At 34.5% G+C, this 15297-nt stretch overlaps 1 pseudogene; it reads right to left on the bottom strand.

Moving 5' to 3' along the window:
• Positions 1–11089: 11089 nt before the first annotated feature.
• LOC112427732 (mesoderm-specific transcript homolog protein-like) lies at positions 11090–11914 on the bottom strand (annotated as a pseudogene).
• Positions 11915–15297: the final 3383 nt, after the last annotated feature.

Below are 15297 nucleotides of genomic sequence, written 5' to 3'. Positions count from 1 at the left end.
CTCAGCTCACTGCAAGCTCCGCCTCCCGGGTTTATGCCATTCTCCTGCCTCAGCCTCCCAAGTAGCTGGGACTACAGGCGCCCGCCACCTCGCCCGGCGAGTTTTTTTGTATTTTTTAGTAGAGACGGGGTTTCACCGTGTTAGCCAGGATGGTCTCGATCTCCTGACCTCGTGATCCATCCGTCTTGGCCTCCCAAAGTGCTGGGATTACAGGCTTGAGCCACCGCGCCCGGCCGAGCTTTTGTATTTTGTAAGAGTAAAGCCATTATTGTATTTTGGAGTTCAGCAAAGCAAACCAAAACACATATATCTCATTTTTGCCTAAATTACTGAGTGGAAACAAATTTTGAAAGATGGGTATTTAAGTTAATTATTCATAGCAAGTTGACTATATTAGTGCTAGGCATATATACATATCAGAATTTGTTAAACAACTTTGGAAGTTCTCAAGAATTATACTAACCTCCCTCTTTTTCAAATGAGGGTCTGAAACTTTATTTATTTATTTATTTATTTATTTATTTATTTATTTATTTATTTGTGTAAAGGGCTAAAGATTCTAGGCTTGGAGTCTTTACAGTCTCTGTTGCAAAGCAACAGAACATATACAAATAAGAAAGCATGGATTCCAATTAACTTTTACTTACAAAAACAGTCATAGGCTGGATTTTCTAACCAAGAGTTCCCCTAATTATACTACCAGGATGTTGGTGTTGAGTCTTTGAAAGGGAAAATTGTTTTAACTTCCAATTAGGAATGCTTGAAGTGATTAATGCTAATTAGTCTAGGATCTTGCACAATAGGTATTATTTTATAGGTAATATAGAAACTGAGTCTGGAACAAGACTGGCATCCAAGTGAGTCTCTAATTGCTATTGACAGATTAAATTGGAGCTCCGTATTTCCGTGTGAGATAATAATTTAGATTATTGGATTTATTTTAACAGTCTGTTGGTTTGGGCTGTTTTCTTTCTTTGTTTCTTTGTTTTTCTGTTTTCTTTCTTTGCTTTTGCCACTATTCATTTCCTAGAGACACAGTAAAGCAAGTTTCTTTGTTCTTCCCTCATTATATAACAGAAAGGAAAATAAATAAACCATAGAAATCATACTATTTCAGACTTTTGTCTTTTGGTTTTGTACTTAAGAAAGGATAGTGCAAGGTACAAAAGAAAAGATTCTTATTATTCTTTTATTACTTAACAAAACAAAGCATTATAACCCATGTTGTCAAAGATGTGGCCATTTTTAGGCATCTTTCTTTTCTCACTGTTGTGCCTTCTCCTGGGAGAATAAAGTCGTTACATAGTTCACTGCATAGTTTTTCTGTCCAAGCAAAGGAAGATTATTAAGGACTTATCTGACCAGGGACTGTCTCATCTGGGCCATCTGTCTTTTTGTGCTTTCTTGAGGGAATGCGAAGAGAGAACTTTTTTCCCTTTTTTTCTCTCATTTAGTGTTTTATGAGATTGTATGTGAAGCCTTATTTTAAGAATTTGAACAAGCAGAAACACTGCCACTTTGAACACTATTTATTTTCCTTTGTACTTGCCATTTCAATTGAAGAAATCACACTTCTTTTTTCTCTAATAATATTAAGAGAAAGGCTATTTTAAGATTGCTGCTCTCAAGGCCAATTTTGTTCTCTCATTTTTGTTCTTACTTCAAGGATGTGATATTACGTTTGATTTATACAGAAACCTAACCTGCCAGGTGGATACTCAGAGAAAATTAAATGGAATTTTCCTACCCCCAAACAGTCAATTACAACTATGCAGAGGTGAAATATTTTGCCTCCTTGATAATCAACAGGAAGAAAAGAGGGCGTAGAGCTGGAAAGTGAGGTCCCAACCAACTAAAGGAAAATCTGAGGTTTTCCGTAGTATATCTAAGATTTTTCAGTTTCCTCCACTGATTATAACTTTAGGAGGTAAAAGGACAAACATTTGTAAACCATTATTTAAATAAAAAATAAAAATAGATTGGCTAAATATTTTTGTAGAGCATCAATGTTTATTATAGGTAATAAAACAATACTTAATAACTTATTTACATATGGAAATTATCACTGATGTAAGAGAAACAAGTGTCAGGCTATAAAACTAATTTAATGCTATCTAGTCAATTTAAAATCTCTATACACCACTCCACCATTGAATCCCAGCACAATGACAATGAAAGGATGCTAACATGTAACAAGAACATATCTGAATGTATAAAGCTCACTGGTAAAAGTAAGCGTACAGACAAAGTATAGTTACTTTAATACTTACTCTAATACTGTAATCAGAGTGTTTATACTGCTTATATCTTTGGTATGAAGATTAAAAGACAAATCTATTAAAGTAATTATAACTACATTAATTTGTTAATAGACAGGCACTATAAAAAGATGTAAAGTATGGTATCAATAATTCAAAATGTTGGAGAAAACAAAGTTAAAGTATAGTGTTTGTTTTCTTTTATTTGCAATCACAGTTAAGTTGTCAGTTTAAAACAACTTATTATAGCTATAAGAGGTTTTTATGTAAGTCTCATGGTAACCACAAAGAAAAAAACCTATAACAGGTACACTAAAATAAAAATAAATGAATCAAAACATACCACCAAATGAAAACACTTAACTACAAAGGAAGACAATGAGAGCAGAAGAAAAGAAAGAAAATATCTACAAATCAATTAGAAAACAGGTATCAAAACACAGAAGTAAGTCCTTACTACTAATAATTACCTTCACTGAATAGATTGAATTCTCCATTAAAAGATGTAGAGTGGCTGAAATGAACATTGGAAACCGTGCTAATGTATAAAATTCAAACAACACGCTGCTGAATGACCAGTGGATCAATGAAACAATTAAAAAGGAAATTCAAAATATTTCTGGAGACAAATGAAAATGAAAACACAACATACCAAAACCTATGGGTTATAGCAAAATCAGTTATAAGAGGGAAGTTTATAGGAAAAAACACCTTCATCAAAAAGTAGAAAGATCTCGGGCCGGGCGCGGTGGCTCACGCCTGTAATCCCAGCACTTTGGGAGGCCGAGGCGGGCAGATCACAAGGTCAGGAGATCGAGACCACGGTGAAACCCCGTCTCTACTAAAAATACAAAAAATTAGCCGGGCGCGGTTGTGGGCGCCTGTAGTCCCAGCTACTCGGGAGGCTGAGGCAGGAGAATGGCGTGAACCCGGGAGGCGGAGCTTGCAGTGAGCCGAGATCGCGCCACTGCACTCCAGCCTGGGCGACAGAGCGAGACTCCGTCTCAAAAAAAAAAAAAAAAAAAAAAGTAGAAAGATCTCAATTAAGCAATCGATTGTTGCACCTCAGGGAATGAGAAAAACAACAACAAATGACTCAGAATTTGTGGGAAAAAACAGTTGTAATAAATACTAGATCAGAAATAAACAAAATAGTGACTAAAAACAAGACAAAAAAATCAATGAAGAGTTTGTTTTTTGAAAAGATAAACAAAATTAACAAACCTTTAGCTGGACAGACTAAGGAAAAAGAGAGATGACTAAATACATAAAATCAGAGATTAGATAAAGTAGACATCAAAACTGATACCAGATAAATACAAAGTGTCATCATAGAGTATTAGGAACAACTTTATGTCAACAAACTGAATGAATACATTCCTGGACATATACAACATACTAAGACTGAATCATGAGATAACAGAAAACATGAATAGAGTAATTACAAGTAATGAGACTGAATTTCTGATGAAAAAGCCCAGGACCTGATGTCTTCACTGCTGAATTCTACCAAACATTTAAAGACGAACTAATACCAATTGTTCTCAAAGTATTTGAAAAAACTGATGTGGAGGAAATTATTCCATATTTACTTTAGGAGACTAGAATTACCCTGATATCAAAACCAAACAAGAAAAAATACATTGGGAAAAAAAAAAAAAAAAAAAAAAAAAAACGCAGGCCACTCTTCCAGAAGCACGTAGATGCAAATATCTTGAACCAAAATACTAGCAAACTGAATTCAAGAGAACTTCAAAAGGATCATTCACCATGATCAAGTACCATTTACCACAGGAATGCAATGGTGGTTTAACATACTCAAATCAATAAAAATGATACATCACAAAGAAAGAAAGAAAAAGAAAGAAAGAAAGAGAGAGAGAGAGAAAGAAAGAAAGAAAGAAAGAAAGAAAGAAAGAAAGAAAGAAAGAAAGAAAGAAAGAAAGAAAGAAAGAAAGAAAGACAGACAAAAAAAGTATGATCATCTAAATAGATGCAGAAAAAGCATTTGATAAAATCCAACATTATTTCATTAAAAGGAAAACCTAAAGAAACTAGGCATGGAAGAAAAACATTTCAACACAATAAAGGTCATTTATGACATACCCACAACTAACATCATACTGACTGGAGAAAATTGAAAATTTTTTTCCTAAAACCTAGAAAAGACAAGAATACCAACTTTCTCTATTCAATGTAGTACAGGAAGTTGTGGTCCTAGCAATTAGGCAAGAGTAAAAAATAAAGTGTATCCAAATGGGAATAAAGGAAGTCAAATCGTCTTTGTTTCTACATATGTAACATCATATATAGAAAACTCTAAAGACTCCATGAAAAAATTGTTAGAACTAATAAAAAAATTCAATAAAATCAAAGGCTACAAAATCAACATTCCAACATCGTAGCATTTCTATATGCCAACAGTAAACTATCTGAAAATAAAATAATAAAAACAACCTCTTTTACAATAGCTACATAAAAATAAAAATAAAATATGTAGGAATAAACTTAAAGAGAGGAAAGATCTCTAAAATAAAAACTCTAAAACATTGATTAAAAAATTGGAGTTGACACTCATCAGTGGAAGGTCCATGGACAGAAATGAAATGTTCACGGATTGAAAGAATTAATATTGTTAAAATGTACAAAGTACCCAAAGCAATCTACAGATTCAATGCAATGCCTATCAAAATAGCAATGACGTTCTTCATGGAATTTTATTTTAAATCCTAAAATTTTTGTAGAATCACAAAAGCTCCTGAACAGCCAAAGTAAGCTTGAGCAAACAGAGCAAAGCTGAAGGTGTTACATTACCTAACTTAAAACATATCACAGAGTAATGGTAACCAAAACAACATGGCACTGGCATAATAACATACCTGTAGACTAATGAAACAGAATACAGAAACCAAAAATAAATCTATACATTTATAGAAAAATTATCAACAAAGGAACCAAAAACACACATTAGGAAAAGGACAGTCTCTTCAATATACAGTGCTGGAAAACTGGATTTCCACATGCAAAAGAATAGAAATAGGTACTTATCTCTCCCAATTATAAAAATCAATTAAAAACCAATGAAAGACTTAATTGTAAGACTTGAAACTTTGAAATTCCTAAAAGAAAACATAGGAGAAACTCTTCATGATGTTGAACTGGGGAGAGTGTTTGAATAAAACATCAAAAGTACAGTCAATGAAAGCAAAATTAGACATGTAGAATTATATAAAACTAAAAAGCCATGGAACAGCAAAGGAAATCATCAAGACTGAAGAGACAACCTACAGAATGGGAGAAAATGTTCATAAACTATGTATCTGACTAGTGGTTAATATTCAGAATATAAAGAAACTCAAATCAATAGCAAAATAACAAATAATTCAATTTAAAATTGGGCAAATATATGAATAAACATTTTGGAAAAAAAAATACATACAAATGGCCAACAGGTGTCTACAAAAAATGCTCACCATCACTAATCATCAGGGAAAGGCAAATCAAACTCACAATGAAATATCACCTCACCCCAGTTAGAATGGTTGCTATAAAAAAGAAAAAAAAAAAATCTTGGTAAGGGTGTGGAGAAAGGAGAACTTTTATACACTGTTGGTGAGAATGTAAATTAGTATATCCACTATGAAAATCAGCATGAGGGTTCCACAAAATTTAAAAATAAAAGTACCAATACTTCTGACTGTATATTCAAAAGTAATGAAATTGGTATGCCAAAAAGAATCTGCACTACCAAGTTTATTCCAGCATTATTCACAACAGCCAAGATATGGAGTAAAGATATGTGTCCATCAATAAATGAATGAATAAAATGAATGTGCTATATATACACAATGGAGTTGTAATTAGCCTAAAAATATGAAACCCTACGACTTGCAACAACATGGATGAACCTAGAGGACATATTAAGTTAAATACGGCACAGAAGACAAATACCACATGATCACACTCATATGTGGAATCTGAAAAAGCCTGATCTCATAGAAGTGAACAGTAGAAAAGTGGTTTCCTAAGGCTGAGGAGAGTATTCAACGAAGGATATAAGGAGAGGTTGGTGAAAGGGTAGAAAGTCATAGTTAGATAGGAGGGATAAGTTCTCGCATTCTCTTGAAAAGTAGAGTGACTAGTCAATAATAATATATTGTATACTTCAAAATAGCTAGAAGAGAGAATTTGGAATGTTCTCATTGCAAACAAATGAGAAGTGTTTGAGGTGATAAATATGCTAATTATAATGATTTAATCATTACACAAAGCATGTAGTTATCTAAATATTACACCGTACCCCATAAATATATATAATTATTATGTATCAATTAAAAACAAAATAAAAAATTTAATAATTTACTTAAGGTGTGCAATGACCAACAAGTAATGTACAGTGTAATTTCTATCTATAGAAGTTCTGATTCTGCACTTATCAGTTTGATTTTAAAATCTATCTTCCCAGGTATTCTTGCTAACTGAGTAAGTTTAATCATTTAAGATAATTTAACAGTTTATGTATCTTATTGTCAATTGATAAAATGGAAAAATGACTTTGATGACCTTAGTTAATGTGAATCTGTTCTCAAAACATGGTCTATTGTTAGTATGTTAATACATGCAGAGAGAAGGAAAAAACTGAGATAGAAAAGCTGAGAACCATATGCATGAGGTCCCAGAAGAAGTCTTGTCAAACTGTCTTTGATCATAAACTTTTCACATAGTATTAGAAAGATATTCCTTCAGTATGAAGTACACTTGAAACATTACAGGTACAAGAGGTGAAATCCAGACTAGAAGCGCTACTGGAGGTCACAACAGGGGACAATGCCTTTGGAGAGTAGGCTGTGAATAGACGTGCCTCATTCCAAGTCAGATGACCAATGAGTGGGACCTGAAGTACTGATCAATCCTTTTGAAAGGTCCCATTTTTGCTATATTGTTCCTGGTGACATTTTGCCTTAACTGCACAATGGAGACTTCAGGAGGAAGCTGCTTTCACTACTTCTTTTTTATTTTTTTAATTACTATGAGGATTAAAACATTTCCGTCCAATTACCACTTCTTTTTTGTCACCTGAGCACAGTCAGCAGTCAGCATAAAAAGTGATAATGGGAAGATAATGTCTAACCAGGTCACATTTCGCTTCAAAGAAACACAACACATACAAAATGCATGTTTTTTTGTTTGTTTGTTTGTTTGTTTTTTCTGACCTTGGCTTTCATTTCCCTGTAACACAGGACATAGAATTTAACAGACATTGATATCAGCCATAGAGGAAAAGAAAGCAGTGACAAATACAAGGATATTACTGGAAAAGGCCCTATGTTGGACTAAGAGTTTTGGATTCCAACATTTCATTAGTTAATCTCTCTCTCCCTCTGAGCGATTATGCATGGCCTGTCTCATTCTCACTGTCAGATAAAGTCTATTTTATTTGATAAGTGAAATTATTTAAAGATAAAGGGGTGATTTAAAACTATTATGAGGCAGGGTGTGGTGACTGAGGCAGGTGGATCACCTGAGGTCGGGAGTTCAAGACCAGCCTGACCAACATGGAGAAACCCCATCTCTACAAGAAGAAAAAAAAAAAAAGGAAAAAAGAAAAAAAGAAAAAATAAAATAGCCTGGTGTGGTGGCGCATGCCTGTAATCCCAGCTACTCGGGAGGCTAAGGCAGGAGAATCGCTTGAACCTGGGAGGCAGAGGTTGCAGTGAGCCGAGATTGCGCCATTGCACTCCAGCCTGGGTGACAAACAAGAGCAAAACACTGTCTCAAAAAAAGAAAGGAAGGGAAGGAGGGAGGGAGGGAGGGAGGGAGGAAGGAAGGAAGGAAGGAAGGAAGGAAGGAAGGAAGGAAGGAAGGAAGGAAGGAAGGAAGGAAGGAAGGAAAGAAGGAAGGATTATGAAAGAATAATTATGATAGTTTACATTGCTGTTGTAATTCCAGACAACAATGAGATCAACACAGAAGGAAATTAGTAGACCATTTTTATAACTCCTAGACTGGAATGACTACTTTATGTATATCACAGAATAGGATACTCACAAAAATACTTCAAAGTGAGTTTTGGCTCCATTTTGCAGATGTGAAAAATAAAGGTCCTGAAAGTTGGATTAACTTGCCTCAGATAACTTAGCTACTAAGTGAGGCATCAGGATTTGAAGCTAGACATGCTTCTGCACTAGATCACAACTTCATTGTCAGCTTTTCTAAATACGAAAAAGACTGAGGAACAGAGAATAGTTTTTAAACATTATATGAACAAAAGAGAGACCAAAGACAATGACGTATACTAAAAAATTTTGTTAGATATTATGCAGTAAAAATCTTCTTTTACCAAGTAATTTTCAGAAATCCTGAGTTAAAGAAGTAAATCAAATGTTGTTTTGTTTTGTTTTGTTTTTGCTATAGGATTTCTTGTAACTTTTAATATGAATGGTATATTTCTGAGACCACACAGAGGATGTGGCATTTTTCAACATTTTTGAGTATAAAGCTTCTTATAAAATTAATTTTCTATTGAATATCCATTGGAAAACACATATACAGGAGGAAAATTTATGTCAAATAATCTTTGGTTCTTGTACTGAATGAGGGTAATCTGCATTAATTTCAGAAATCTAGAAATATTATAGCCCTAGGGATTGGATCTCAGGATGATAACAGATTAGAATAAATATTGAAAAATCGATATACTATTAACAGACTTCTGAACTTCCTCTTTTCTCTAGATTTTTGACATAGAAGGAGGCATGAATCTGATGCTGTCTTTAGGGACATCACAATCTAATTCAATGATTTGTAATTAAGAGAGTCAAAGTTTGTCTAAATCACCTCCAGAGTCTCTTCCAAACTCCACATTCTATTATTTATGAAGTGCCAAAGTCTTTATATGTATTAACTCATTTCATTCTGCAGTAACTCCAAGAGGAAGGTACTTACATTGTCTCTTTTTCACAAATGAGTAACGGAAATTACTTTGACCAACATTCTGTAATTCCAACGTGGGGGTACCAGACTTTAAACTCAGGTCTGTAACTTTGCATTTGGACATTAGATCAAGAACATTCAAGCATTCTTAGTAATGGGGATTTCTGGTGGTAGGTAAATCATAGAAATAATTAGTTCCAATTAAAACATTCTGTCTCATATTGTATGTGAGAGATATCCAGGAAATGACATTTCTACAAAGCACCTGAGGAGATTCTGATACTGATGGCTCACTGAATACATGTGATTTTCCTTACTGTATTCCTTAAGCAAAAATCATAATTTGATTCTGTAATATAATTTAACTTTTATAATTTTTAAATAAACAGCTACCTAAGCTTTAAAAGCAGGAACACTTAAGCAGCCCTACTGTTTTCAATACAATATCATAATGACAAAGACCTATCTGTTCAATGTCCTTTTATCTATTAATCATCAGTAAAGAGCCCTAAATTATGACTTGTATATAATAGTTAAAAGACCACTAAGAAGTTATGTGACTTTCAGCAAGTCACCTATCCTGTCTGAGTTTCCATTTTCTGATCAAATAAAGAACCAATAATTCAATTTTTTGGTCCCAGTTCATTTTTATTAATAGAAAATAAACACTTATTCCAGTTTCAAAGTTGTCATGCTTGAAGTTGCTAATTTAAATAAACCAAATTTTAAATAATCATTTAATAATCCTGCTTTGACTAAGGCAATGAAATGTGGATTTAAAAAATAAATATTCAGCACCATGTGCTCATAGATCTTTCTGAATTTGTTCTTAAAGTTTCTGGAATTTTCCTGTCTGTAAAGTATAGGAATGACTGAGCTACATTGGAAAGCCTCCCTGGGGCAGGCACTGGGGAGGTAAGCAGTCATCATAAACGAATCAATGTATATTCAGCGCAGTGACTTGACTACAAAACAATCCCTTCCCCTCTACGGTAGCTCAGGAAAGACATGCTTCCAAGCACTGAGGTATGAGGAGTCTCAGACTGTCATTTGCTGTTAGAATTGGTCTTCTTAGCTAATAACAGTAAATCTCTGGCACAGATGCTATTGGTCCTTTATGTCCTGCAATTTCAGGAAATTCTGTAAATAGTTTGGATTTAGTTGAATTTATTCAGAAATCAAACATGTTTAATTAGGTTCGCTACTCTGGCAGAGTAAGGGTATGCTGACTTAGTATCCTTATTTTATATATATATATGTAATGTGTAGGTAAATCATAGTCTTAAATCATACATAGAATACCATATTATTTAAGCCAATATCTGTTTTAACAAAATGTTCATAATTAAACACAGCTAATGAAACTAAATCCAAAGGTATGACAAAGAGGACTCAGCTCTGTTGCTTAAAGAAATTTTAAAAAGTATGTACCCATAAAGCCATTCAAGAACAAGGAAGGAGGTGCCCTTCTCCTCATTCTTACTGTAGAATTCTTGTTGGAGCTGGGCCATAAATGAGTAGTTCTAAATACTTTAGAGGAGTCCAAAATCTTAAAAATCTTTTATGCAAAAAAAGTCTTTCTGCATCAGTGAATATTAGCGCTCATCAGAGTTTCATAATAACACAAAAACAAAGCCCAGTCCATACATTTGATCAGATGTTAAAGTAATGGGTGGAGGACTATTATGTCAGTCTTAGAGTTCCTGCTGGCTTCTTCCTATATACTGTTCACCAATTTGAGTGAAGTGGACTTTGTGAGAGAATAGTGTTTGATGGCCAGGATCTCTTTTGAGCATCTCTTCCTAAGTGGATACAAAACAGATAAGGGCGTAGGCGAGGTAATACAGGGAAGCTACTCTTTCCAGCTCAGAAGGAGTTGAAGAAGCCCATGGGATCCTCTAGCTGTGGATCGCGGCTAATGTAGACCACAGCAGCATTTTCCTGTACAGCTCCAAAAACTCTGGGTAGGGGTTCACAGGATCCAAGACCCACAGATAAAATGAATAGGGATAGTTACAGAGGCAAGAACTCCCACACAGCGCCTTCTGAACTAGTTCCTCTATTGATGGAAGAGACTAACAATGACTAAGTTTCTGTCATTGTTGAGGATCCCTGCCCACATGTCCCACAGCTCACTCTCAGAGGGCCGAGTATACGGCCCAAAGACTGGGGTGAGACCTCAAGAGAATACAAAGTTCACCAGCAGCGTGAGGATGGGTGGCAGCACACCTCCACCTGTGAGTAGCTTTTGGAGGAGTGTACGGCGAGTCTCAGGAACTGTAGAGCAGTTCCTGAGCAACAATATCTCCATAGTCATGAGAATAAAGGTTGATCCTGCCGTTCTGGAGCTCCAGATGCCCCAAAGCGCTTCCACAATGCTGGCCTGCTCAAATATGGAATAGTGATGTGGTCTCCGTTTGTCACTGAAGCCAAAGCCTGAGAAATCAAGGACAATCACTCGATAAGACTTCAAGGTCAAACTTCCCAAAGTTGTACCGATTGTAGCTGGATGTTGGAAAGCCGTGTAAACACCCAACTATCTCCGGACTTCCAAGCACACCCACAAAATCTTGGTAGAAGATACACAGTCCTTTGTAAGTGAACAACTTTCCTAAAGACTTCTATGAGTGAAGGGCAGGGGACACCTGAAGAGGTGGGATGTGCAGGTACACAGCAAGGAGGGTCAGGGCCAACAGCCCCAACTGGACCGGCCACTACCTCATCCTGATTTGGGTAAGACATGGGCTACAGGACCCCATGTTTGGGAGAAACAGGTTGTGCAATAATTCCATTTTAAAAATCGTTTTCTATCAGGTGTTTTCTTAGTTTTTTCTTATGTGCTTTATTTGTATTTGACCTAATTCATACTCTTCTTGTAACAAAAACAGGTGATGAGACTCTTTTCTTATTTCATAGTGGATAGAACTGATGCATAGAACCGCAAGTGATTTGGCAAGATGATAGGCAATAAGTAGCCAAGCTGTAATTCCAGCTGTAACACCTATTTTCTGAAAATTGCGATACAGATTTTACTTATTCAAGAAACTAATGACCCCTTTAGTTGTATAATTCTTCTATATTCAAGGTGTTAAGAACACGATCTTAAAGCTATGAGAGTTCATATAACTTCTGACAACTGACTCATATATTTGCAGGACATTTTAGATGGAGAAAATCTGGCTCAGAGTTGCATAGAAAATCTGGAAGAAATTTTGCTTTGCATTTCATACACTTTGACAATTATAATTGGTAGAAATAATAATGAGGATAATGGTATTCTTCAGCTTGACTTGTTAACTACCTATTTCCTGCCTGTAACCTTAGCAAAGAGAAAGGTCTACAGAAGGGCTTCATTGTTATAATATTAGACTTCTCTAATTTCCCTTTGACCTCTTTTTGAATCGGACTTCTTATCTGGGAATCTGACCAAAACTGTTCATCTCACTATTTTTGATCTGCTCTAGGTACAGGAAAAGTGCTAAATTTTCAAATTCATTATTTTAGCTCTTTTAAATTGTTTCTGATACCAAGGCAAAGAAGATTATATTTCAAAACAGACGCTACAACAACACTCATGACAGGACTATGTAAAATCTCAGAGATGATTAGAGTAACAAGGTCTCAGTATGCATTCCTATCTTATTATGGAGTCATTGAGCTGGAAAGAATGTCAGAGATCTGACAGTTCAATATACTAATTTTACAAGTAGTGGAAAAGGGAAAGAAGAAAATAATTAGGGAGAAAAAGTTGAGGGGGAGAAAGAAAGAGTAAAAAGAAAGAAAACAGGAAGAGGAAAAGCAAGAAAAAGTAGGAAAACATTTGATTGGGATAAATATCTGCTAGGCATTATATTAGATGTGTTATTTATATTATCACAGTTAATGATTTAATGGTTAGGAAGGAGTAATTTGTGGATTAAAAAAAGCAGTATTTCAAGTACAATAAATAAACTGCCACAGACCTCCTCTATGGGGCAATGCTGGACTATCATCAGAAATAGTTTTATGTTATACCATTCATCGTGATCCTCAAAGCCATTAGTCTTCCTCAAAGGTTCCACACTAACTAGTGAAAGATCTGAAACTTTCATTTTCCTGATTTCTCCCCTAGTACCCTTTTCATTATACCATGCCCCTCTTCTTTATGCTATGTATGCCTGTGAGACATTGTACAGCACAGAGATGAGCATGTTCTCCAAATTCAGTAGATTACAGATTCTTCAAGTTGGGATAACAATGCTCAGAAGTGGGTCAGCTCTTTGGAAGCCAAATTTACACTGAATTTACAGATGGGGAAGGTGCAGCTGTCAGTTTGATAGACCCAAGCAAATTGAACAACGTGATTGTCAATGTAAAAATTACCATGTTTAGGTGTACGTTAGGGTTATAGAGTAACTCAGGTTTCTTACTTTAGAAGACCCATAAGAGGTTCTTTTTGTGTGATGCTTTAGACTTAAATGTTTTTAAAACAACAATGCTCACAACAATACTGTGAATTGAGTTATTAAATTCCCTAGTTTTAAAAAGGAGAAATTTACAAGAATTAGAATGAATTCTCTTTAGACTTAATAAACAGCAGACTTGGCCATGAATCTAGGGAGTCTAGTGTATTTTAACTTATGTATAGCCAACTTGAACAGTTGATATTTATAGAACCATTTAACCAAGAGAACAACATTCATTTCAAGTGCACCTCTGTCCTTCATCAAGATAGACCACATTTTATTTCTGAGACATTTAAACCTTACTTTAAATGCCATTATAAACTATTCATTATTTATTAATAAATATTAATAAATAGCAATTTATTAATAGTAACAATTTTATGTAAATGAAAACTATTTATATTTTAGCATTAGTTCTTCCTCATACATTGAGCTGGGTTTTTAAAATACCCAATGCCTTTGTAAATTTGTGGTTTTAGGTGGTGATGATCATGAAAACATATTTCCAGTAGTGTGATTATGTAATGCTCCATAAATATACATATTTTTAAAAAGTCATAATTTTATACAAAGAGCAGAAAATAAGTAATTAGAAAAATATATTAAAGTCTCAGATACAAGTAATTTTTGAGCCTTCACCAGATCCCTTAACTTTTCTTTAAATAAATAACTTGTTTTGCAGCACTACTAGCTAGGATTCATGATTGCATCATGGGGTCATGGTATACATGCAATTCAAGCAGTTTGATGCAAAATATATGCATTTGATATCACTTGTGCAGCATTTAAGTACTTGTTGAAATCTTAGGTGTTTGGGCAGACATGGCCACTTAACAAGTGGGTTAACTTAAGTACTCTATTTGACCTCCTTGAGTTTAAATTTAATACTCTTATTTGGAAATAAAACACATAATTAATTTGAAGGGAAAGTTAACACAATATAAGTTTTCTTTTTTTAATTTTCAAATTAGCAATTTTACATAATAGTCAAAAAGCATTGGCACACAAAAGGAAAGAAAAAGGAAAAAATACAAAGAAAATGTTCTAAATTAGTAGGTTAAGCAATTTCTGAGAGATTATCATTTAAATTTCAAGAAAATATTTATTAATCATCTATTATATGACAAGCATGATTTACAAAAACAACTGGGAATACTAAGATTTAAAATACACGAGGGGCATCCATAAAGAGTCTCCAGAAACCAAAAAAGTATTAATAGAACTACCATACATTCGGCGATCCTACTTCTAAGATATCAAGGTGTATATATCCAAAGGAAACAAAATCGTTATCTCAAAGAGATAGCTGCATCCACATATTCATTGCAGTATTAGTTATGATCACTAAAATATGGAAACTACTTAAGTATCCATCAGTGGATGAACACATAAAGAAAATGTGCTATATACACGTAATGCATTACTATTCAGCCATTAAAAAGAAGGAAATCTTGCCACTGTGACAAAAAAGATGAATCTGGAGAATATTATGCAAAGCAAAATAAGTCAGATACAGAAAAACAAATGTTGTAGAATCTCACATACTTTGGAATCTAAAAAATGTCCAACTCATAGAACCAGAGAGTAGAATGGTGGTTGCCAGGGACCAGCAGAGAGGGCAAATGGGAGATATTAGTCAAAGGCCAAAGGGAACAAACAAT

The sequence above is a fragment of the Macaca nemestrina genome, chromosome 3, assembly GCF_043159975.1.
Source record: "Macaca nemestrina isolate mMacNem1 chromosome 3, mMacNem.hap1, whole genome shotgun sequence".
NCBI lineage: Eukaryota > Metazoa > Chordata > Mammalia > Primates > Cercopithecidae > Macaca > Macaca nemestrina.
This window is presented reverse-complemented; position numbering and strand designations above follow the sequence as displayed.